Genomic DNA, 25,219 nt, shown 5'->3' on the forward strand with positions numbered 1-25,219 from the left:
AAGACACAAACAGATGGAGAAATATACCATGTTCTTGGATTGGAAGAATCAATATTGTGAAAATTACTATACTGCCCAAAGTAATCTACAGATTCAATGCAATCCCTTTCAAACTACCAATGGTATTTTTCACAGAATTAGAACAAAATATTTTACAATTTGTATGGAAACACAAAAGACCCCAAATAGCCAAAACAATATTGAGAAAGAAAAACGGAGCTGGATGAATCAGGTTCCCCAACCTCAGACTATACTACAAAGCTACAGTAATCAAGACTGTATGATACTGGCACAGAAAAAGAAATATAGATCAGTGGAAAAAGATAGAAAGGCCAGAGATAAACCCACACACCTATGGTCATGTAATCTATGACAAAGTAGGCAAGAATATACAATGGAGAAAAGACAGCCTCTTCATTAAGTGGTGCTGGGAAGACTGGACAGCTACATGTAAAAGAATGAAATTAGAGCATTCCCTAACACCATATACAAAAATAAACTTGAAATGGATTAAAGACCTAAATATAAGGCTGGACAGTCTAAAACTCTTTGAGGAAAACATAGGCAGAGCACTCTGACATAAATTGCAGCAAGATCCTTTTTGCCACACCTTCTAGAATAATGAAAATAAAAACAAACATAAATGGGACCTAAGTAAACTTAAAAGCTTTTGCACAGCAAAGGAAACCATAAATGAGATGAAAAGACAACCTTCAGAATGGGAGAAAATATTTGCAAAAGAAGCAGCTGACAAGGGATTAATCTCCAAAATATACAAACAGCTCATGCAGCTCAATATCAAAAAAACCAAACAACCCAATCAAAAATTGGGCAGAAGATCTAAATAGACATTTCTCCAAAGAAGACATACAGATGGCCAACAAACACATGAAACGATGATCAACATCTCTAATTATTAGAAAAATCCAAATCAAAACTACAATGTTCACACATACATTATCTTAATTAGGGAATTCCTATGTTGATATAGTAATAGTTCTTCTATTGGTTACCAAAGGTCCCTTTGATGGTTTTTTCTGTGTAGTGTAAAGCGATTCAGATATAGTCTTCAAAGTACAGTTGGTCCTTGAAAAATATGGACACAGGCCCTCCCCACAGTCAGAAATCTGCATGCAGCTTATAGTTGGGCCCTCCCTATAAACAGTTTGTCCATACCTGAATTCAGGATCTGCAGATAAAACCAACTGAGGATTGAGTTGTGCTGTAATATTTACTATTGAAAAAAATCTGCATGTTAGTGGACAAATGAGGATGGTTCAAGGGTCAACTCTATTGTATGCTTTGAATTCAATTCAAGTCACACTGCTCATGCTGAGTAAAGCCTGCTATTGAGGAAAATAATATCATGATACAGTATAATACGATATGATATTGTCAAGGGAAATAATAAACCAATTTATAATAGAAATAAAAAAGAGTTTTATTTAAGCCAAGCTGAGGACTATAGCCTGGGAGACACAGATAGAAGAAGCACTTGAACTGTGTCCCACTGAACTACGAAATGGGGGAGGCTTGTAAAGGCAAACCACAAAATTCCATAAGTTGTCAAGAATTATAACTGGAGCTGGCAGGAAGCAAAGGTGCTTGTTAAGCAAGGATTTGTTGGGTTCTGAAATGGTTGCATAGTTACAAAGGAGACACTGAGACCATAAGTTTGCTGCTGGCAGCTGTTAGCGGATACTGTTTTGAGAAAGGCTGATGGTGTCCTTGAGTCTTAAACATAGTTCAGAAACTTCAAGTTCTCAGTAATGCAGAAACATGTCTGAAACCATATACACAATGGCCACCTGGCTCCGTCCTGAGTGCCTGAATCACTGTTATTCCACTTTAATTAATTAATTAATTTTTTTTTTTGCAGTACGTGGGTCTCTCACTGTTGTGGCCTCTCCCATTGTGGAGCACAGGTTGCGGACGCGCAGGCTCAGTGGCCATGGCTCACACGGGCCCAGCCACTCCGCGGCATGTGGGATCTTCCCGGACCGGAGCACAAACCCATGTCCCCTGCATCGGCAGGCGGACTCCCAACCACTGCGCTACCAGGGAAGTCCTCCACTTTAATTTTTAAATGTGTTCTTTTCTTTAATGCTTAAGGCAGATGTATAATGCAGTTTTGACAGTGCACAAAACAGGCTGTTCTAGTTAGAATAAAGTTAAGGTAAATCATGTATAAGCCAGAATGACTTTCCCATGTTTCAAAATGTGAAAATTTCTTCCATCAAAATGGTGTTATGTTAGTATCTGACTATTTACAGAAACCAAAACAGGTAATCCTTCTAAACATTTTAAGATATCTGGCTTCTACATGTCATAATTTTTTTTTTAATGTTTTTGATTCCTTCTTCAAGTGGCAATATTTACATCAGCTGCAGCCCTTCTACTATTTCTCAAATTGTGTGATGTTCCCAATCCAAATACTTTTCATTTTTTCCTTCTCTTTTGGAGTTTCTTTAAACTATTGAAAGCACCAAATGAACAAATACTATATTTGTTTTATCAATGGGTATCATTTCTCTGCAGAGCTAATGGAAATTCTTTTTTGGAATATGTATTCATGTATGTAATCGCAATTTCAATAATGCTTAATGAAAATCTTCTCCATCTATGACCCATAAATGATGAAATGCCTGGCACATTATCAACCTTATCTACTTCATGCATAGGGACTTTATTGTTGTGGTTTTTATATTATAATTAGTATCTTGGAATAGATTGGCAAACACACATGCCATATCTTCACCTGCATATTAATTCTGAGTCAAGGTAGTACAAAACAGAGACAATGAAAATACATCAAGACGTTTAGCTAACGTTTGTGCCAGCAGGGTTTTACCTGACCTAGTTACAAACAGTAAATTATTATTTTCAAGTTTTATGTCATAATGAGATTTCTCAACTTCACTTTATCTTGTCTCCTGAATACTTGTTGATTTACCTGTTACGTTAATGTTTCTAAAATATTACCATGTGGCCTAATCCCAACAATTTGAAGGAATTTTTAAAACCTGAACTCATTGTCCCATCTTCTTATTTCTAACTATCGAACTGCTAATTATATATTGCTATCTTGGGTTAGCTGGGATATTATTATATATTATTTAGTAATAATTATACACAGTAAATAAAATTTTTACTGATCATCAAATTACTGATTATCAACATACTTGCCCAATTAGTTCTAAATCACCTGATGTTCTTTAAAGAAGTCTTTGCAAAATCTGAGTTTCAAAGGTCTTAAACCTTCATACAACCTGCCATACATGTCCTGTGAGGACGTGAGGGAATGAGAGTGATAGTAGTCACCTTCAGGTATAAGAACCACCATTAGGTATTTTTATACGGCCAGGATCAGGACTCTAGCCCAACAGCAAGGCAAGGAGGTCAGGCCATCTTAACTTGATACTGATCCTTTGTTGACTTGGGTCCAATTCTCTCCATACTCCAGTGTGATTTTTCCTGAGTGTACACAGTAACTTCCCTACTCTCCCTCTTTTCCATCTGTGTCTACAAAATTACTTGTAATTTTTGAAGTTTAAAGATTTATCTAAGTATGAATTTTCCCCCTACATTTGTTCTGTTTATGCCTAGTTAAGGCTCTTTCAATCTAATATTTTTTGTTCTTTCTTTCTGGGAAATTCTCATATTATTTCTTTAATAACTTCCTTCTATTGATTTTTTTCCTTCTCTTTTTCTAGATCACTGTTTTAGTCTACTCGAGCTGTTATAACAAGATGCCACAGGTTAGGTAGCTTATAAACAACAAAAATTTATTTCTCACAGTTCTGGAACATAGAAATTCCAAGATCAAGGTGCTGACACGGGTGGGTTCTGGTGACAGCATTCCTGCAGCTTCATGGCCAACACCTTCTTGCTGTGTCTTCACGTGCTAGAAGGGGAAAGCTTGCTCCTTGGGTCTCTTTTCTAAGGGCACTAACCCCATTCATGGGGGCTCTACTTTCATGAGCTAAGTACCTCACAGTGGTCCCACCTCATAATATTATCACTTAGTGTTACGTTTCAACATAGGAATTTTGGGGTACACAAACATTTATATCATACCAATCACCTATAACTCCCTGGAATAATCTATATGTCTTATCTTTCCTCTTATAAATTTTGGCTCTAAATTCTGCAAAATATTCTCAAAAGAGTCATCCAACTCCTCTTCTTACTAGTAGTTTTAAAAAATTTAATACTATTTCTTTTCTTTGTTGTGTCATTTTTCATTGTATTATAACTTGTTTCATGCAAGCAATAATGTCATATATCTTTGAGTGCATTAATTGTTATAATCAGTCTTTTTTGACATTCTTACATGTCTGTACTTGCAGTTCATTTTTTTTAATGTATAAGTAACATTTTAAAAATTCTAGAACAGTTTTAGATTTACAGAATTATTTCAGTGATAGAGATTTCTGTTATACCCACAGCCTGTTTGCCTATTTCTGACATTTTACATTAATATGATGCATTTATCACACTGGATCTATTATTATTATTAATAAAATTCTATACATTATTCTTATATCCTCAATGTTTTCCTAATGTCCTTTTTCTTTTCCAAGCTCCCACCCAGACACCAAGTTACATTTAGTCCTTATGTCACCTTACGTTCCTATATCTGTCTGTTTTTGCTCAAACAAATTAACACAAACGGGGTGGCTTAAAAACAACAGAGACTTATTCTATTACAGTTCTAGAGGTTAGAAGTTTGAAATCAAGGTGTTGACAGGGCCAAGATCTCTGTAAAATCTCTCTAAGAGAATCTGTTTCATGCTTTTACCTTAGCCTTGGGTGTTTCCAGCAATCCTTGACATTCCTTGGCTGGTGAATGCAACACTCCAATTTCTGCCTCCATTGTAACTTGGTCTTCTTCCTTGTGTATCTGTATCTGTCCCTTCTTCTCTTATAAGGACACCAGTTGTATTGAATTTTTCTCTAGTATAGTAAGTTGGAAGCTTAGATTATTCCTTTTATAACATTTTTTTAAAGATGTGACTTTAATGCTATAAAGATCCTAAGTACTGTGTTCTCTACACCTCACAAATTTTGATAAGTTGTATTTTTATTTTATTCATTTCACACACTTTTGAATTTCTCTTGGGACTTTTCTTTGACCCATGTGTTATTCAGAAGTACATTGTTGAATCTCCAAATATTTGGGTATTTTATAGAGCTACCTGTTATTTGTTTCTAGTTTAATTCTACTGTGGTCTGAGAACATACCTTGTATGATATCTACTCTTTTAAATTTGTTGAGATGTGTATTATGACCTGGAAATTGGTCTCCCTTTTGGAATGTTTCATCTAAGCTGGAGAATAATATGTTTTGTACTATTGTTGGATATAATAGTCCATAGATATCAATTATATCCAATAGATTAATAATTTTTATGTCAACTAAATGCTACAGATTTCTGATTCATTTAATTTGTCAATTACTGAAAGAGGAATGTTGAAGTTTCAACTGTAACCATAGATTTTTCTATTTCTCAATTCAGTTTTATCAATTTTACCTCACCTACTTGAGACCATTTTAGGTGCATATACATTATAATTATTCCCTCTTATTGGAAAATTGATCCTTTTATTATTATAATACCAGTATCAATGATAATTTTCCTTGATCTGGAGTCTGCCTTGTCTAAATTTATCACATATAATGAACTTTTTTGATTACTGGTAGCATCATACATCTTCCTCTGTCCTTTACTTTTCACTTTTCTGAGTATTAACATTTAAGGTGGGTTTCGTAGACAACATGTAGTTAATTGGGACTTGTATTTTAATGTTTTTGCTACTCTGACAGTCTCTATGTTTTAATTGGTATATTTAGATGATTTACATTGTAAATGATTATTGATATAGCTGGATTCATATATACATGTTTTCATTTTCTATTAGTTGGTTGCTTTATTTTTTCTCCATTTTCAAGTATTTTATGCTTTTAATTGAGCATTTTATATGATCTCATTCTCTCTCTTCCTTTAACATATCAATTATACTTTTTTTTTTAACTTTGTAAGTGATTACCCTTTGCAATACACTTTCCCCCCTATTTTATTGGGATATTATTGACATAAATCACTATGTAAGTTTAAGATGCACAGCATCATGATGTGAATTACATATATTGTAAAATAATTACTGCAATGCATTTAGTTACTAATTAACTTCATGTTCAAATAACACTATACCACTTCACAAGTAGTATAGTTACCTTTTACAGATAATTTCCAATTTCTCCCCTCTTTCTCATCATTCACTGTTATTATTCATTTTACTTATCCATATGTTTCAATCACCCAATACATCGGTAATACATTATTACCTCAATAAACAGTTATCTTTATATTAATTAAAAATAATTTTAAAACAATTTTACTCTACTTATTTCCTCTCCTATACTCTTCCTTCCTTTATATAGATCTAAGTTTCTGATCTATATCACTTTCCTTCTGCAAAAAAAAAAAAAAAGTCTTAACATTTCTCACAAGACAGACAAGATGGGAGTACATTTTACTTGTGGCAAGCCTTTTCCATATTGAAGCTGAGATAGAAGTGAGTACATTAATTTTTAAGCAGATTATTTCCAGAGTCTCTTCTGTTTCCTTAAGAGGTTGTTCTTTCCAGTTTACCTTAGTGCTTTTCTTTCTTGGCATATGTGTTTCCTATGTGATCTTGTAATATTTATAGATCTGCTTTTATTTAAGAAGCAATAATTGTGTTGGTTACTTTGTGTATTGATATGTATTTTCTCTGCCATTGTATATGTAGGTTTCTTTCCCTAAAAAGTTTTCCCCATAAATTAGAATACTTCACTGGGGCTCCATGAAAGAAGTCAGTGGAATGGTGGGCTCAAGTGCTTTCATTAAATGAGAAGGCTGGCCTTTACAGGGATTACTTTCAAGAGTTGGAATAAAAAGATAATTATTCTAGAGGTACCTATACCATACCAATAGTATTATTTTTGAAGGTGATTAACTTTACTTAAAGAAACACTTTTTGGTATTTCCCTAGTGATGAATGACATGTGATAAAATTCTTTTGACAGACTTTTGATTAGTGGAACAATTTTCACAACCCCTTTTCACTCTATATATATTTTATATATCCAGTCCAAGTCTCTCTGAGGTTTCCCCTTCTCCAACTCAAAATATTATGACCAGGTTTGGAATAAGAGAATTAAACTATTCTCTTATTTACTTACTCAAAAGAACTTATCTGAGTTAAAACATTTTATATGAATGAAGCAGTATAAATATAAGTTTATATGATTATAGTTCTCCATTTGGCAAAGTTATCATAGACAATATTCATTTAAAAGTTTCATATTCTTATAGTCATCAACGAAAGTGAATAAATCAAAAATGATTTTTAAATGCCTTTGTGTACACACACCAGCCTCTAAGAAAAGCCCAATTACACACACACACACACACACACACACACACACACACACACATTCCAAAATGAGTCAAGGACAGAAAATTGAGTCATAGTGCTCAGGGATTAAGACATTGATGGAAAAGCTAAAAAGGATAAGCTTTCTTGCATGCATAGAGAAGTTTTTTAATGTTTTTTTTTCTTTGCCCTTCTGTCTCTTGAAACTCATTCTCTGTATAACTGGAATGATTGTAAAAAACATTGGCCTATCCTTTAGATGAAGTCAGTGCCAACATGGGCCTCTAGTTTTTATGAAAGGAGACTTGCAGAGCATATATTTCCCAACCCAGTTCTCCAGAAGGAGGCCATTCAGGGGTTAAGGCCAAATAAGGCAGTCTTTAGCGATCTCTCAGCAACATTATACTCTCAGGAATATGTAACAAAGGGATTTCTCTATTGCTATGTAACAAATTACTACAAATGAATCAGCTTAAGACAGCTTATCTGAGTCCTCTGCTCAGGGTGTCACAGGTCTGCAATCAAGGTTTTGACTGGGATGCTTTCTCATCTGGAGACTTGACTAGGGAAGAATCCACTTTCAAGCTTATGCAGGTTGTTTACAGAATGCTCTTCACAGCTGCATGACTGTGGGATCCAGTGTTTTTCTGACATGCTGAAGAGTGCATGGAGGTCCTAGGGGCCACCCCCAGTTCCTAGAGGCTTCCATCATTTCCTTGTCATGAGGGCTTCCTTAACATAGTATATATTTTGTCAAGCCAACAAGGAGACTCTCTCTCTCTTTAGTCAGCTTAGACAGAGTTTTATAAACATGTAATCAAGTAAGTGACCTCCAAGGACCTTTGGCATATAACGTAAACTAATCCTGAAGATGGCATTCCATCACCTGTGCCATACCCAGTTGGTTAGAAGCAAATTACAGGTCCCACCTACACTAAAGGGGAAGGATTTTATGGGCTGGGAACATTGAGTTGCCAAAGCATCTGTCCATCATAACCTGGTTGGGTTGCAGTCATTAACCTTGCATCCTGACCGTCTCCATCTTTCCATTAGAAGTTCAACTATCTTATGTTGTATATCATCAGTTTGTGACCAGTGTTTACACAAAACATTATAATTTATGGGATTGTGATCTCCAAGAACAAGAAAAATTATCTTTGGAAAAGTCAAACTTGGAGTTTCAAATTTAATTTCTTTTTCAATTTTTTTAAAAAAAATCAGATTTTAAAATTAGGGCAAGATCAGTGGTTGGGATCAGCCATTGGCAGGGAACTCACCCTGAAGACAAATTTGCACATTTAGCACATTGTTTTCACTAGTAAGAATCCTGTTTGGAAGAGAATTTAACTGATTTAATGAACAGAGCATGAAGAATTTATAGGCACAAGCATTTGAACTGATGGGTGATATATCATTTACCAGTCAGGCTATCTTTGGTTTCTTATTCTTTTATATAGTGACAGCTAAGAAAGTGGAATGACACCAAATCTTCAATATGTTCATACATAATTAAAATCCAAAATATGAGTTCAAACATAAAGTATTTGAGAGGAATATATTTAATAAATAAACAAGGAAAATAAGTGTGAAAAAATAATGTGTATTCCCCTTATATTGAGAAGAAGATAAAAACTGGAATTATCACAAAGAAAAGCATCAAGGAAGAAGTTTGAAAATCTGTTTTTGGAACACTTTCCCTCAAAGAATTAGATTTGTCAGAAGCAAAAGGAAAACCACAGTTAGCAAGTTAAAAAAAAAGTCTTCAGAATTTGGTACATGAACAAAAAGTAAAGTTCAGACTTTGAAATAAGAACATCAGAAACTCAGGAAGATACAGGAGCAACTTAAAAACAAATTTTGATCTTGTGGTCAAGAACAAAATTCTGGGCTAGAATAGAGAAAAGAGGATCCAGCAAATTCTTTTAACCTACATGTGGTAGGAGAAGAAAGGGGCCAAGTTAAGCAAGAGGTAAAAATTTTAAAACACAGATAAACTTTCATAAAGCAGGTAGATATACACCATGCAGAAATAAAATGTAATATAAAGTTTTTGCTACTATTTGAAAAGAGAATCAGCATAGGAGTGTTTATGAAGTTTTCATTATGAAAATGTTTTAAAAAGGTCTTGGATATTCATGTTCACAATTTTGTATCAAAGCACAGGATAAGCATGCTGTTCCTTACAGCTTTAGGTTGCACAGCTACTGCATCCTCTGTTCAGTAATCTATTGTTGTGAATTCCAGCTAGGAAAAGTTGGAGATTAAAAGTTGGAGATCTATCTTCTGATAGATCAAATTTAAAGGCTTAAGGAATTTAGAACCAAAGACGGAAGTATTGCAAAATATTAGCAGATGAAATAAATTCAGATTTCTGCTAAAAATTAAAAAGAAATTTGGTAAAATAGCTGCAGATGACTACTATGGGGAATGTAAGGCAGAGACAGACAAAGAGGGCAGAAGCTCTACCCAAAATTCAATCTTGAAAGTAAAAAAAAAAAAAAAAATGTAGAGAGGAAAGTAGGCAAAGAGAGGGAAATAAGAAGCTTTCATATTTAGGATAATACTGAGGAAAATGTTGGGAACTACCCTCACCAGCAAATACTTTTACATTCTGTCCAAGAAAAGTAATATATATCAGTGGTAAATTTATCCTTTAGATTATGGTAAACTTAGAGTCACATTCTTAGGTATTTGATGATAAATTACTCCAAATGAGATTTTCAAGTTCAAAGACAACTGGGTACACAAGAGGAGCTAAACCAATGACCTCTTTCTTAGTCTCCCCTTTCTCCCTTTATTTCTCCTCCCTCTCCTCCTTCTTTCTTTCTTTTTCTTCTCTTTTTCATTGCACATCATATTTTTCCTAAATAACATTCAAGGTATGTGATTGGCAGATGCAATATAAGTAACATAAGTCTGATGGCAAAACGTACTAAATTATAATACATATATTTTGCTTGTAAATGGTATTTTGCATATACTGTAAGCATCTGAAATTGTTTTGATTGGTCCTTGATTTTTTTCCAGTATAATATTTTTGACTAGATTAATTAAGTTCAAAAGATATTTCTTGGTATCTACAATGGGACTTTCATACAAACATTGATATGATAAATGGCATAAGAACATTGATTTAGTCACTCTTTCAGTAGGAACAAATCTAGTTAAATTGTGAATCCAAGTACATGGTGATTTTTCTAGTAGTATCATATGAGACTATAAATAGTAGTATATTATATTATTAGTATGCATTTATAAATTTCAATGAGTATATTTTACAATGACAGACTGACTTTATGGTCCCTGTGGGAAGAGAATTGTCAGAAGTAGAAAACTGAAATTTAAAAAAAAGACAATTAGGCATTAGGACTAATTGACAATTTAAATACTGTCGTGTTTGAGAGGTTAATCCATGGTCCCAGATATTTAGAGGTTTAGCTGAGGGAGGCTATATTTATATCCTTGATGAGGAGTCAATGGCCCACAACTGAAGATGGAAAGTTTCATGTTAATCTAATACTATATGTGATTTTTCCCTTACTGTTTTATTCAGTAGTCTGGAGTGTGTTAATTTAGTTCTCTACTTCTCTTTAGGGAATCTTCAAACAAAAACAGATTTTAAAAAAATAAAATACAACATTGAATCCACCAACTTTTCCTTTAGTCCCTGGTAGATCTTATCATCATTTATTTGAACTAATTTCAGAGTCTGATTACTTCCCAGTTAATTTTTATATAAAACAAAAAAATCCATCATTGTTTTGACAAATTTTCTTTTGAAAGCTCTATTTCATATGCATAATGAACTGGAAAATATCTGTGTCCCTGGTTCTATGCCAACAACAATAAATGAAAATATCATATAGGGAAATTTTTCCCTCTCAACACTTGCATAATAATATTTAATTATAATTAAATAAAATTACAATTAAGTCCATTGTATATCCTTTTTTAATAGGATTTCTCAACTTCTACCCTATTAACATTTAAATTGGATAACTCTTTTTGTGGAGGACTGCCCTGTGCCTTATAGAAAGATCATCCACACACCTGGTCTCTGCCCTTGATGCAAATAACACTTCTTCTACTTAGGACAACAAAAAATGTCTCCTGAGGTTGCAAATGTTCCCTGGGGAACAGAGTAACCCCCTTCACATTGGTAACCACTGCTTTAAATTGACCTTGCAAATATCAGTTTTAAATTCATAACATACTTGAAATAATAATGTGAGAGTTTCATAAAGAAATGGTTATTTATTTTAGGATAAAAATGTCTGGAATCTATGTATCTAAATTACTTCTCTAAAATTCTAATGAAACAAGAAATTAAAAAATATAAGAAAATTCATGTCAGCTCTAAAAAAACAGGGAATATCACTGTCTATTAGTTAGAATTTTTAGTGGATGTTTTGTTTACTTGTTTTGCTTTTATTTTAGTATAGATTACACTGAGTTCTTGTCTATTCTGAAAGTAGTTTAAACAAATCTTTTACTTTATGTGATATCTATCTGAGTTGAAAGAGAAAGTGATACTCAGCAGAATTGCACCAACATCATTTAGAATAGAGGACCAGGAAATTGAAGATGTCATAGACTAGTTGGTGGTCATAAAAAGACAAACACTGACATTATGAGGGGTTTCGAGATACACAAGATTCACCCTTCAGTAGTTTACTCTTAGTTTGTGTTCAACGTAAAGAGCAAGAGAAATAAGCAGAGAATTTTATTATATGGCATCTATATTTGAGCAGATTGCCAAATAGAGAGACAATTTGTATCATTACACACACATAAAAGCAAACTTAGACAATGATGAAATTACCTGAGTGTTGATGGACTTGCACACTACTCTCCCATTAGCCACTTGACCTTTTTCTTGTAAAATAATTTCTTTGAATTAATTATGTTAATTCCATATTTCCCTTGATCTTTATATGAGATTGATATGTTTAAATAGAGAATGAAAAAATATCACATAGGATCTATTGATACATTAGTTCCTGACATTGTACAAACTTAGAGCCTCACTGCAGGAAATTCAAAAAGAGAAAAATCACCAGACCAAAAAAAGATGAAATTATTCAAACTAATTTGAGGGATTGGAGAAAATATTCCTTATGAAATATACTTACTGTAAGAAAGAGGTCCAAAAATCTGGATAATAATTTTTTAAACTTCCAATTTGCATCTGCTGAGATTTGAGATGGCATGTTATCTATAAAATGAGAATAATCTGAAATCAGAAAAGGTTGTATTTTTAGCTAAAATGTATGACTTGAATATCAAAAGGCATAATAGAGAAAACAGCACATTGCATCCTTCAGAAATCTACATCCTACAAATCCACTAGAATTTTAGCATGTTATAGGATAATCTGGCTTAGTGTTTCTCATTTGTCTCCATGCTCACATGCCTTCCTACCAGGGTAAGGACACTTTGTAGGTGAACAAGTGTGTATTGATAGACTACAATCCATCTTTATCTCTTTGGTTACTCACTTAAGTTGTTTATGAGGAATTGGTACTAAGAGCTCACTTTCAGGATATAAGTTTTCACAAATTGTTTGCATTTTACTACTTTTATATTGAGCACCTACTACATGTCAGACATTTTGATAGAAGTTGAGGATAGAATAACATTCATAGCACACAAAATCTCTGTTTTTGTGGCACTAACATGTCATTTGGGGAAACAGAAAAAATATATATACACTATTTTTATATCAATGTGGAAGGCTGAATAACTTTCCCCTCCCACTAAAAAAGATGTTGTCACGCTCATCCCTGGAAACTGTGAATGTACTACCTTAAGTTGTAAAAGGCAATTTTCATTTATGGCTAAATTAAGAAGATGGTGATATTATCCTAGATTATACACATGGGTCCAGTTAAATCACTGAGATCTTAGAGAAGGAAGTAGAAGTTTAGATACATATAAAGAGAAGAAAGCAACTTGAGCGAGAGAAGATGTTACATCACTGGCTTTGGAGATGGAGGAAAAGGCGATGAGACAAGGAATGCCGTCAACCTCTATTAGCTGGGAGAGAAAGTATGGAATGGCTTCTCCCCTAGAGTCACCAGAAGGAGTGAAGACCTGACTGTAACTTGATTTTAACCCAGTTATACTTATTTTAGGTTTCTGATCTCTAGAGCTGTAAGATAATAAATTTATGTTGTTTTAAGCCACTAAGTTTGTGGTGATTTGTTATAACACCTTTTAGTGTTATAAGTGTCGCTTAGTGTTGATATAGTGACAAGAGGAAACAATACAAACTGGTTTAAATATTGTTAAGAAAAATTAAACATAGTAAGGAAATAGAGAGTGATAGCTATTTTAAATAAAATGGACAAGCAAGAAAGAACTTCCTGATGAGGTGTTATTTGTACACAGGCAGGAATGAAGTGAAAAAATAAAATAAGTAAATAGTTAAGGCAATACAAGGCCAAAGAAGTACAAAGTCTGTGACCAGAGTGTGTATTGGTTGTATTATAAGAAGAGAAAAAGTACCAGTGTCACTGAAGTGCAGTGACCATCAAGGAAGCTAGAAGGAGTACAATGGAAAAGGTGAATGATCCAGATTGTTCAGGTAATCTGTGGGCCAAAATAAACTCATGGCTTTTATTTTATGGGTGATAAGAAAATCTGGGATATTTTGAGAAGGGCAATGGCATATTATAAAAAGATTCCTGCAGCTTCTCTGTAAAGAAGAAGCTATTATGTCCAAGAAGCCTGTTGCTGTTGTTTAGACAGGGATTATAGAAACATGGTTGCTACCCATATAAAAGCACCTTTATTTATGCTTTTGAACATATCCTAATTTAACAAAACAGACTTAAACCTGACATTAGTAAAGGCAACATTTAACTTAGTAAATAGAGTACAAAATAAAATTCTGTTCTGCATATTTTGTAGAGTTGTGTTTGAAAATATGTCTCCCACATAGGGCAGAAGCTTCATCAACACATTAGCTTTAAAGAAAGAGTTGATACATAAACAAAAACAAAAGAGAATAAACAAATCTATCACAAAACACCCACCTCATGTACAGTAATTATGTTTGTGTGTAGTGAAGTATTTCTACTTTTAAAAGAATTGAAAAGACACAAAAATATTAATATATTTACTTTTCTAAAATATTGAAATGTCATAATCCTCTGAAAAATTATTTTACTCTTAATGCTTAATTTTTGAAATAATATTCAGAGATCTTTCATTCAAGATGAATATACAAGAAAAAAAATTTTCCAAATCTCATGTATAATTATTTTACATCCTTTTAAAACATGGATATAGAATAATGATAGAAATAGAGAGATTTCTCCTCAAGAGAGGATAACAGATTGGAAATGAAAATAGTTTGTGCTGTAGGCAGGTAAGCATAAACCTTTACCCATGGCCAAAGAGAATGGAAATTCTGATGAGATAGATGTAGTGTAAATGATCAAATTGGGCAAAAATTGAAGGACTAACCTAGTTTGCACTAACAGGGATAATTATGTGAGTTAAAGAATAAGATTTTCTTCCAATTGTGTCCTAGCTCCTAATATAAGCCCAGAGCAGAAAATATTCATCACGGAGGTAAAAACTCCTCCTTCAGAAGCTATTTAGTCACTTCTATAATCCTTATGTCATCCAAGACCTCCAGATTTATATAACACAATTGTACCTGGATGTCTCATAGGCTTCTAAAACATGGTGTCATCAAAAGAGATATCTTGACTCATTCCAGTCAGGATGGCCATCATCAAAAAATCCACAAACAATAAATGTTGGAGAGGGCATGGAGAGAAGGAAACCCTCCTACACTGTTGGTGGAAATGTAAATTGGTACAGCCACTATAGAGAACAGCCACTATGGAGGTTCCTTAAAAAAGTAAAAATAGAACTACCATATGACAAAATAATCCCCCTCCTGGACATATATCCAGAGAAAAACATGCTCCAAAAGGATACATGCACCCCAGTGTTCATTGCAGTGCTGTTTACAATAGCCAAGGCATGGAAACATCCTAAATATCCATCAACACAGGAATGGATAAAGAAGATGTGGTACATATATACAACTGAATATTTCTCAGCCATTAAAAAGAATGAAATAATGTCATTTGCAGCAACATGGATGGACCTAGAGATTGTCATACTGAGTGAAGTAAGTCAGACAGAGAAAGAGAAATATCATATGTCGCTTATATGCAGAATCTAAAAAAAAAGATACAAATGAACTTATCTACAAAACACAAACAGACTCACAGACTTAGAGAATGAACTTGCATTTACCAGGGTAGAAGTGTTGGGGGAAAGGTTAGTTAGGGAGTTTGGGATTGACATGTACACACTGTTATATTTAAAATGGATGACCAACAAGCACCTACTGTATAACACAGGGAACTCTCCTCAATGTTATGTGGCAGCCTGGATAGGAGGGGAGTTCGGGGGAGAATGGATACATGTATATGTATGGCTGAGTCGCTTTGTTGTGCACCTGAAACCAGCAGAACATTGTTAATCAGCTATACTCCAATATAAAATAAAAAGTTAAAAAAAAGGATCTTGGGAGGAATAGCCATACAGGAAAAAATAATTTTAATACATGTTAAAATTTTAAAATAATGCTCCAATAAAAATTAATTTAAAAGAATAGATAACTAATGAGACCCTACTCTATAGCACAAGGAACTCTACTCGATACTCTGTGGTGACCTAAATGGGAAGGAAATTCAGAAAACAGGAAATATATGTATATGTATAGCTGATTCACCTTGCTGAACAGTAGAAACTAACACAACGTTGTAAAGCAACTATACTCCAATAAAAAAAAATTAAATAAATAAATAAAAAGAAAATTACCATTTCACAGTTCTTAATGAAAAAAAAAAAAGATATCTTAATTTCCCTCATAGACACAACATGTTCCAGCTTGGGCCACTGGGAGTTAGTTCTGGTATTCCTTTTAAATACCCCCATTAGTGTGTGTGTGTGTGTGTGTGTGTGTGTGTGTGTGTGTGATTATCATTTTCTTCTCCTGACAGAGCAATGAGGGGCTCTTTCAACTTGGAAGCATAATGGGGTCCATAGAGGTAAAATCCAGAAATGTGTGGGACACTCCTCTGACTATGACCCCCAGGATTTTCTCACTGCCACATAAGTTGTCATTCAGTCAGCAGCAGTTCCTCAAAATTACCATTTAATTTTTGCTACACAGCTCTCAGCTGTGACTCTGGATGTGCCTGCTTCTACAGATTACTGCAACCTCATTTCTCTGATGGTTCCAAGAAAATTAATTCATGATTATTATGTTTAGCTTTTTCTTGTTGTAAGGACAGGAGTGACAATTTCCAATTTCCTTTACATTTCCAGCTTTAAAATGGAAGTCTCTCATGTGTTGCTTTTTTTAAAATTTCCCTGATGTTAATGATGTTGAGCACATTTTATATGGTTAGCCAATTGGCAATGATTGTGTACGTGTGTGTGTGAAAAAAAAATGCCAGTCAAAGGAATAGAAATAATATTTGCTCTACATATTAATGATAAAGATTTGTATCCAGAAAAAAGAAACTCTACAAGTCAGTAAGAAAAAGACAAACAATCCAATAAAAATATGCTCTTGTTGTCATTTCTCTATCATCAAGAATTATTGCCCATATATACAAAACATCCCCTAAATCTATCCAGTTTTCTTATTCTGTACTTTCATCATCATAATCCAACATTCCATCATCCTTTACCTGAACACTGTAATTACCTCCATATTTTGCCTTTCTTCCAAACTCTCATACACAATGGTCATCCTCCAAAGTTAGCCAGAGTGCTCTTAAAAGCATAAATATAATTTCACTTTCTATCTAAGAACTTTCCAGTAGCTTCTGACTACACATAGGATAATATCCATGTCCCTACAATAGTCTCCAAAGTCCAGCATGTTTTCACTCACCACTTCAACTTCTTATACCATATCTTCATGCATATGCTCTATCAGTTCTGGCCTTTGTTTTGTTTCTTACTGAGAGTATGCCTGTCTTACATCATTTCCTCTGCCTGAAATTATTTTTGCATTGTGAGCTCCTGCCCATCATTCAGGTTTCAGTCTAAATGTCATTTACTAAAATAAGTCACTTTTTAACCATCAAATATAAGATAATCTTCTATATCAAGTCAAATGTTCACAGCTATAAGAGAAAGTCTTATTCAACTGGCTTAAATCATAAAAATATGTATAACTTCACTTGATAGCAAGTTCTGAGTTAAGGTTGGCTCTGGATGTAATTTCTAAAATGACTCAATGATGTCATCAGAAACACAACTTTTTCCATCTTTCTGCCAAATAATTTTTATGACATCAGCTCAGTGAGCATTGAAAAGGGGGACAATGGTGGCTGGGAGGTGGTAACCAGTGGTGTCAATCAACTGCGATTCCTTCCCTTACAATCATTTTCTTTGATAGACCTTGTTTTATTTCTCAGCCTAGCATTTTGCTATTGGATATTTTCCTGTTTGTTTATTTGTTTAGAAAGGTTACTGCATTAAGATAAAAATTTAACTTAAGCAGCAGTACCCTCCTGCTTAAGTTAATTCCTTACTCCACTTCTTCCTGGAGGTTTGACTTAGGCAATTTACTTAACCTCTCTGTCCCTCAGTTTTTCATAGTAAAATAGGAATGGTTACAATAATATCTATATCAAAGCATCATTGTAAAACTTCAATTAGTTATATGTAAAACACTCAAAAGCGTATAGGGCATATATTAAGTACTATATCAGAATTTACTATTTTTTTTTTAAATTTAATTGACTCCTTATTTTTTCTCCTCCTCCCACCCACACATACATATATTAGAAAATAAGTCCCAACAAAACAAGGAGTTTACGTGACTTTGTGCAGAAAAGAGTTAACATAGCAGGCCTCAGACTACTACCTCCAGAAAGTCTGCTTGCAAGTAAGCTCTTCTCTGGTATTTGAAATATTGGATTTCAGGATGGTTCCCACCATTCCCTGACTGATAAGAATAACTCAGACATCCTAAACTGTGCAAAGAAAATGGTTTATGGTGAACAGCAGCTTTCTTTCATGGAGTCCGAAATTTTTGTATGAGTTAGAGATTGCTTTAGTAAGCAACACTCAATAAAATCTTTGTTATTGAATCTTTAATGAGTTTCCCTGGTAGACACATTTCACACATATTGTCACAAGTAATTACTGTAGGAAGCAGTGTATTTTGTGTGACTCCATTCTGAGAGGACTCTTTGCTGCTTATGCCTGGTTTCCTTTGGACTTCGCTCTGCACCTCTTCACTTTGCCCAATTTGCTTTATTTCCTTTTGCTGTAATAAATCATGGTCATGAGTACAATTATATAATGAGTATTGTGTGTCTTCCTAGTGAATCACCAAACCTGGGGGTGGTCTTGTGGACCCTGACACATGCTTGTTTATCACAATCTAGAATAGTGCCTTACTCAGAGTAGATTCTCAATGAAAGTTGAATAAATTGATTCAATAATAAATGAATAATTATAATTTTCTAGAATCACATACATTTAAGAAAAGAGAACCTTACAGAGGCTCCTTTCCAACTGAACGGACTATGTTCTTTGATGTCTTTGTGTAAGTCAAATGTCAGAATGATGGGCCATGAGGAAATTGTGGGAAGGCACAAACAGTGAATCTACAAAACACATCATTATGTCTACCAGCTATTTTGGTCAATGCCTCAACCATCAGCTTAAAATTGGTGCATAATATAAATTCTGTAATGTTATAAGAGAAGGCTAGTAACAAAGATGTAATAGACATTATAGTTAAATTTGAACCTTATTTCAACCCCAGGTGTTCAGCCAGAGATGAGTGGGGTGACATTAGAAAGATAAGTAGGAAAGTTTAGATAATTTTGAATGTATGGAGTGAAGGTGTAGAAAAAAAAAAACCACGATATATTATTCACGTGCAAAAAGCAGGGATTCTAGGAAGACCCATCGGAGCAGGAGGACTCCATACCTGTGTGCGGCATACTTTCTCATTCCCTTTCCAGTTTGAAAAAATCAGACTGTGTTAAATGTATATTTTAGGTAGTTTTTTTTTTTTTTTTTTTGGTCTGGACTTGTACACTTTTCAGAGCAGCCCATAAAATACTGTTTTGTTTGTTTTTCCTTTCCATTCTTATTCCTTAACATAGTGCTTGACATCTAGTAAGTGCTCACTAGAAGAGCATTCACAATTGTGTTGACCATCTGGTAGGTGAGGTCTCCTCACAGAAATTTCCAGGGGAAAGAACAGAAGCAGAAATAGAAGTATTTCTGGAGACATATCATCTTTCTATTTTACTTTGTATCCCAAGCACCAACTGTAGTGTCTTGGACAAGTAAGGAAACCAGTAAGTACTTCTTGTAACAACTTTAGGTTGCTTAGTTTGGAAAACGTAGAGACAGTAATGGCATGCTAGAAAAGTTATTAGGCTGGGGTCAGAAGATATCAAGTCAGGTCCTGACACATTTGGGTGGTATTGATGAGTCATTTAATCTCTCTTTACCTGTAAATTGGAGCAAATAATAGAGCACTTAAAAGGATTAAATGAAATAGTCTAGTAACTTAGGAAAGCAATTTTACATGCACTTTGGAAATGCTAGGCATTATTATTATAATCTAAAGAAGTGACAGAAATTAAAAAGTAATGTTAAAAGATTTTGGAAGGCCTTGAATGTTTAAATTTATTTATATGGCAACAATGGAATTTTTTGCAAAAGACTGGAATAATTACATTTTGTGATTGAAATGTAAAAGATTCTAATTTCTGTGACTAAATATTATCAGGGCAACTATAGTCTAGAAAAATGTTACAAGTTTATGGCAGAAATTTAAATGAAAAGAAAAAAACATTGATGATGATTACAAGAGTGGAAATACAGAGAAAATTATGAGTAGAGAACTTTAATTTGTCTATATTTCTTCCTAATTCTTATTAATTTAGCCTTTCATTTTCAACTAAATACTATTCTGCTTATTAACCTGTAGCCTACATTGTCTAGAATAATTGTATAATTCTTTAAATATTTTGAAATTTACAATTTGTTCAAATTCATCTACCATATTTTAAGATTCTTGGTAACAATAGCTATCTGGTTCTATATGATTTGTTTCTTTAATAATCTGCAGTTCCCTGCAAAGGACTTTTCAAAGAGTTACATTCAACAAAGAATTATTAAAGGGAAGAAGAAGATGAATAAATGAAAAATTGAATTACTGATATTCTAAACATTACCTAAGGGAGATAATAGATAACAACCACATTTTACCACTTCAGTAGTTTTTGGTTTAAGTGAATTTTAACTTTTTTTAGGGAAAAATATATTAAAAAGTCTTGAGAAAAAATGTGTCAATGATTTTTTTGAAAGGCTTTTTGAAAAGATCATTTGAAATTTGATTGTCACTATTAAAATGTTGCTGATTTTTCTGCATGCTCAACTGTTTGAAAAAAACAAGGTTAAAAGTCAAATATGGTAACAGTTTCTTTCACTTAATTCAAAAGGCCTCTGGAAAGTAATGAGATTTATTTTGCAAATTACTTTAAATTGTCCTTTAACCACACTATGATATTTGATAATGTCAGAATGATTTTGCTTTAAGGAAAGTGATTTTAGTCCCTGAATAAAATTAATTACTTTTTCCTAAATAAATAGCATTTTATATATTTTATGTGAACTAAGAAAATATTTTTAAGGTTAATTAATCTGTCTTCTGACAACTGCAGAGAAATTTTGAAGAAAACAATTGCTTATGTATTCAGGTCAGTTTTGCTTATGCTAATACAAACTCACAAGGAAAATATCAGATTCATTCAATCATACTTGAAGAAAAAGACTTCCATTTATTCTCAAATCTGAGATATAAGAGCAGTATGACATCAACTCTATTATGTAATCCAATTTCTAATTTGCTTCCTTTAAAACCTTGTGCCAGGAATTGTGTTAGTCAATTTAACAGATGCCCAATTTACTCTAGAAAATGAATCTATTTTTTTCTTGATGTTTTCATTTGTTAATGATGCTTTTCACATTAAATTCTCCAAGTCTTTGTAGATAGATGTATTGATAGATTAGTAATCCATAAGAAAAAATTGAGAGGAGTGACACCAACCTGTTCACAGTGGTTTAGTTACCTTTTGGGGAGAGGAATGAGATGCAGGGTGAGTAAGGTGAATATATATAGGCTTCTATTTTTTTTTTACATTATTTTTCTTTTTATATTATTTATTTCTCATATTATTACTGTTCATGTTATTCTGAGTAACTTGAGGATTTGTACACATTTTATATTTATTATTCATATACATTTTTAGAACAGTGAAAATAAGAAAATTCTTTCCCCCACCCCTCAAAAAAAAAAACTGTACATGGCAAAGTCATACTGTAAGTACATAAATAATTACAGAAGGGTCAAGTACATAATTCTAGAATTTACAATACATTCATTACATTTATGAAACACTATGATGATTTAAATAACTTTAAGCCTTTTATCTATGTTTTCAACAAATAATTATTGAGAGTATTCATGTGCCAGGCACCCTGCTAGGTACAGAGGATGCCACAGTGAACAGAACAGAACAGGCACTGCAGGACGGAACTCCCTTTTAGTGGAGGAGGATGTTAGAGAGAAAACTGTGTAAACAAATCATTGAACAAGATAATTGCAAGGAGAGATGGATTCTATGCAGGAAATAAAACAGGGCGATGAGAAGGATAGTGACAGATAGATGGCTTTAGATCAGAAGACAAGGGGGGTCCTTTGAAGAAATAACTCATGTGAGACTTGAATGACTAGATGAAATTGCTAAAGAGCTAGAACACAAGCATTTCTGCCTGAGGAAATGGCCAAGTACATGTGTTGTGAGACATAGTTCTAGGACATAGATATAAATAGAGTGTAAATCAACTTGACTATTCTGGAAATGGAGTATAAGGAAGCAGAGGAGACATTGTAAGAGAAGAGGTTGAAGTGAGAAAAGCTCATGTAAATATTTGGAATCCATGATAAAATTTTGGATTTTATTCTGGTCACTATTGGGGCAGAGGTGGAGACGTTAGCGGTTTTTAAACTAAGACAGTGACATGAGAGTTTTACAGTAAACAACTAATTTGTGACTTTCCAGAGAAGAAAGTAGAGCTGGAAAATTGTGGACACAGAGATGCCAGTTAGGAGGCCATTTTAATTGTCCAAATGAAAGATAATGGTGGTAGCTGAGGACAAACAAATGGATGGATTTGAGATATTACTTTTAATCACATGAAATTGTCACTTTTGATCTTTAAAAACAATTGACTGTCAGTTGTTTTATTGTAGTTCAAATTGATATATTGATGATCCAGCAAAAGTAATTATGGACAGACATGGTAGGTAAGACATATCAAGGGAAATAGATGGTGCTAAACTAAAAAAGATTTGGGTTAAATGGATTGGAGTGTGAGAGACCAGGAGCTTTATTTGGATATAATAATTTGGAATGATTATTATTCATTCAACTGAGGTGTCAGGTAGGCCATTAGATAACATTCTGTAGTACAATAAAGAATGGAAACTGCAGAATGATGTCATCTCAGTGCTTTTCACCTTGTGCAATAGTGGAAAATTCTTGTTTAATTTCACAATTTTTAGCAGATTATTGCTTCAGTAATGGAAGTTGATCATAATTTATTTGCATTTTATCTTCTCTTTCATTTCTTAAAAAATAAAGCCCAAATTTATATTCTTAAATTATTTCCTTTAAAAATCATGAAATATCAGAGCCAGATTCATATCAGGTTAATTCATGTTTACATTTGTGTTTCTTATCAGATGCTCACATTTACTTGAATTCTCACCCTTACTCTTTTAGGTAGCAGGATTGCTTGTAGTGATATTCAGCCAATTACAACAGTATGTTATAGTATCTAAAAATTAAATTATGTCAAATAGTTCATATATTCATAACTTCAAATCACAGAATCGTGCTTAAAATGCTAACTATGACCTCTCCACTGCAAAAAATCAGGGAAAAATTGGATTTGGATAATCTAGAAGACCTTTATTTGTCAATATGTCAATTCTCTAAATGTAAAGCAGTCAGAATAAAATCCCAGTTGAACTGTTAGAATTTTTAAGCTATTGTTCATTGAAAATTTTTAAAGTTCCTCTAGAAACATTGAATATTTGAGATATCTAGGAGATTTACCTTTTAAAAAATGAGGAAATACTGGGCTTCCCTGGTGGCTCAGTGGTTGGGAGTCTGCCTGCCGATGCAGGGGATGCGGGTTCATGCCCCGGTCTGGGAAGATCCCACATGCTGCAGGGCTGCTGGTCCTGTGCTCCACAGTGGGAGAGACCACAGCAGTGAAAGGCCCACAAAATTCCAAAAAAAAAAAAAAAAAGAGGAAATACTAGCTCTTTTAGCAAGTTACATTTACAGTTCATTGCATGCTTCAGATATAAAAACAGAATGGTATTGTTATAGAAATAACCACATTAATCAAAAAGAAATATGTAGATGAATTTTATGATAAAGCTGGGATTTCACATCATTAAAGGAAAAAAGATGAATTGTTCATTAAATTATCTTGGGAAAGAAATGAATCTATCTCAACCTCATGCTTTATTTTAAATTAAATTATATGTAGAAGAAAGCTTTAATATAAATTGATACAACCACTATGGAAAACAGTATGGAAGTTCCTTAAACTACAAATAGAACTATCATGTGACCCAGAAATCCCACTACTGGGCATATACCATGAGAAAACCATAATTCCAAAAGAGTCATGTACCACAATGTTCATTGCAGCACTATTTACAATAGCCGGATATGGAAGCAACCTAAGTGTCCATTGACAGATGAATGGATAAAGAAGATGTGGTACATATATACAATGGAATATTACTCAGCCATAAAAAGAAATGAAACTGAGCTATTTGTAGTGAAGTGGATAGACCTAGAGTCTGTCATACAGAGTGAACTAAGTCAGAAAGAGAAAAACAAATACCGTATGCTAATGCATATACATGGAATCTAAAAAAAAAAAAAAAGGTACTGATGAACCTAGTTGCAGGGCAGGAATAAAGAAGTAAACATAAATGGACTTGAGGTGCTTCCCTGGTGGCGCAGTGGTTGGGAGGATGCCTGCCGATGCAGGGGACACGGATTCGTGTCCCGGTCCAGGAGGATCCCACATGCTGTGGTGCAGCTAGGCCCGTGAGCCATGGCCGCTGAGCCTGCGCGTCTGGAGCCTGTGATCTGCAACAGGAGAGGTGACAACAGTGAGAGGCCCGAGTACCGCAAAAAAAAAACAAAAAAAACAATGGACTTGAGGACATGGGGTGGGAGGGTGAAGCTGGGGCGAAGTGAGAGTAGCCTTGACATATATACACTACCGAATGTAAAATAGTTGACTGGTGGGAAGAAGCAGCATAGCACAGGGAGATCGGCTCGGGGCTTTGAGATGACCTAAAGGGGTGGGATAGGGAGGATGGGAGGGAGGCTCAAGAGGGAGGGGATATGGCGACTTGTATATGCATTTTGTTGTTCAACAGAAACTAACACAGTATCATGAAACAATTATACTCCAATAAAGATCTATTTAAAAAAATTTAAAAAGAAAGAAATTATAGAATCCGTTGTCAGATTGTCCCACAGATTCAACCTGAGTTCTTCCCAAATAATCAGTATGCACTTATTGCAAACATATAGCAATCCTGGATAGGTTGCAGTAAAAAAAAAAAAAAAAAAAAAAAAACATTTAAAAACATAGATACCAGTGTCTTATAGTTTTCTGCATA

This window comes from Orcinus orca, chromosome 13 (genome assembly GCF_937001465.1).
Source record: "Orcinus orca chromosome 13, mOrcOrc1.1, whole genome shotgun sequence".
NCBI lineage: Eukaryota > Metazoa > Chordata > Mammalia > Artiodactyla > Delphinidae > Orcinus > Orcinus orca.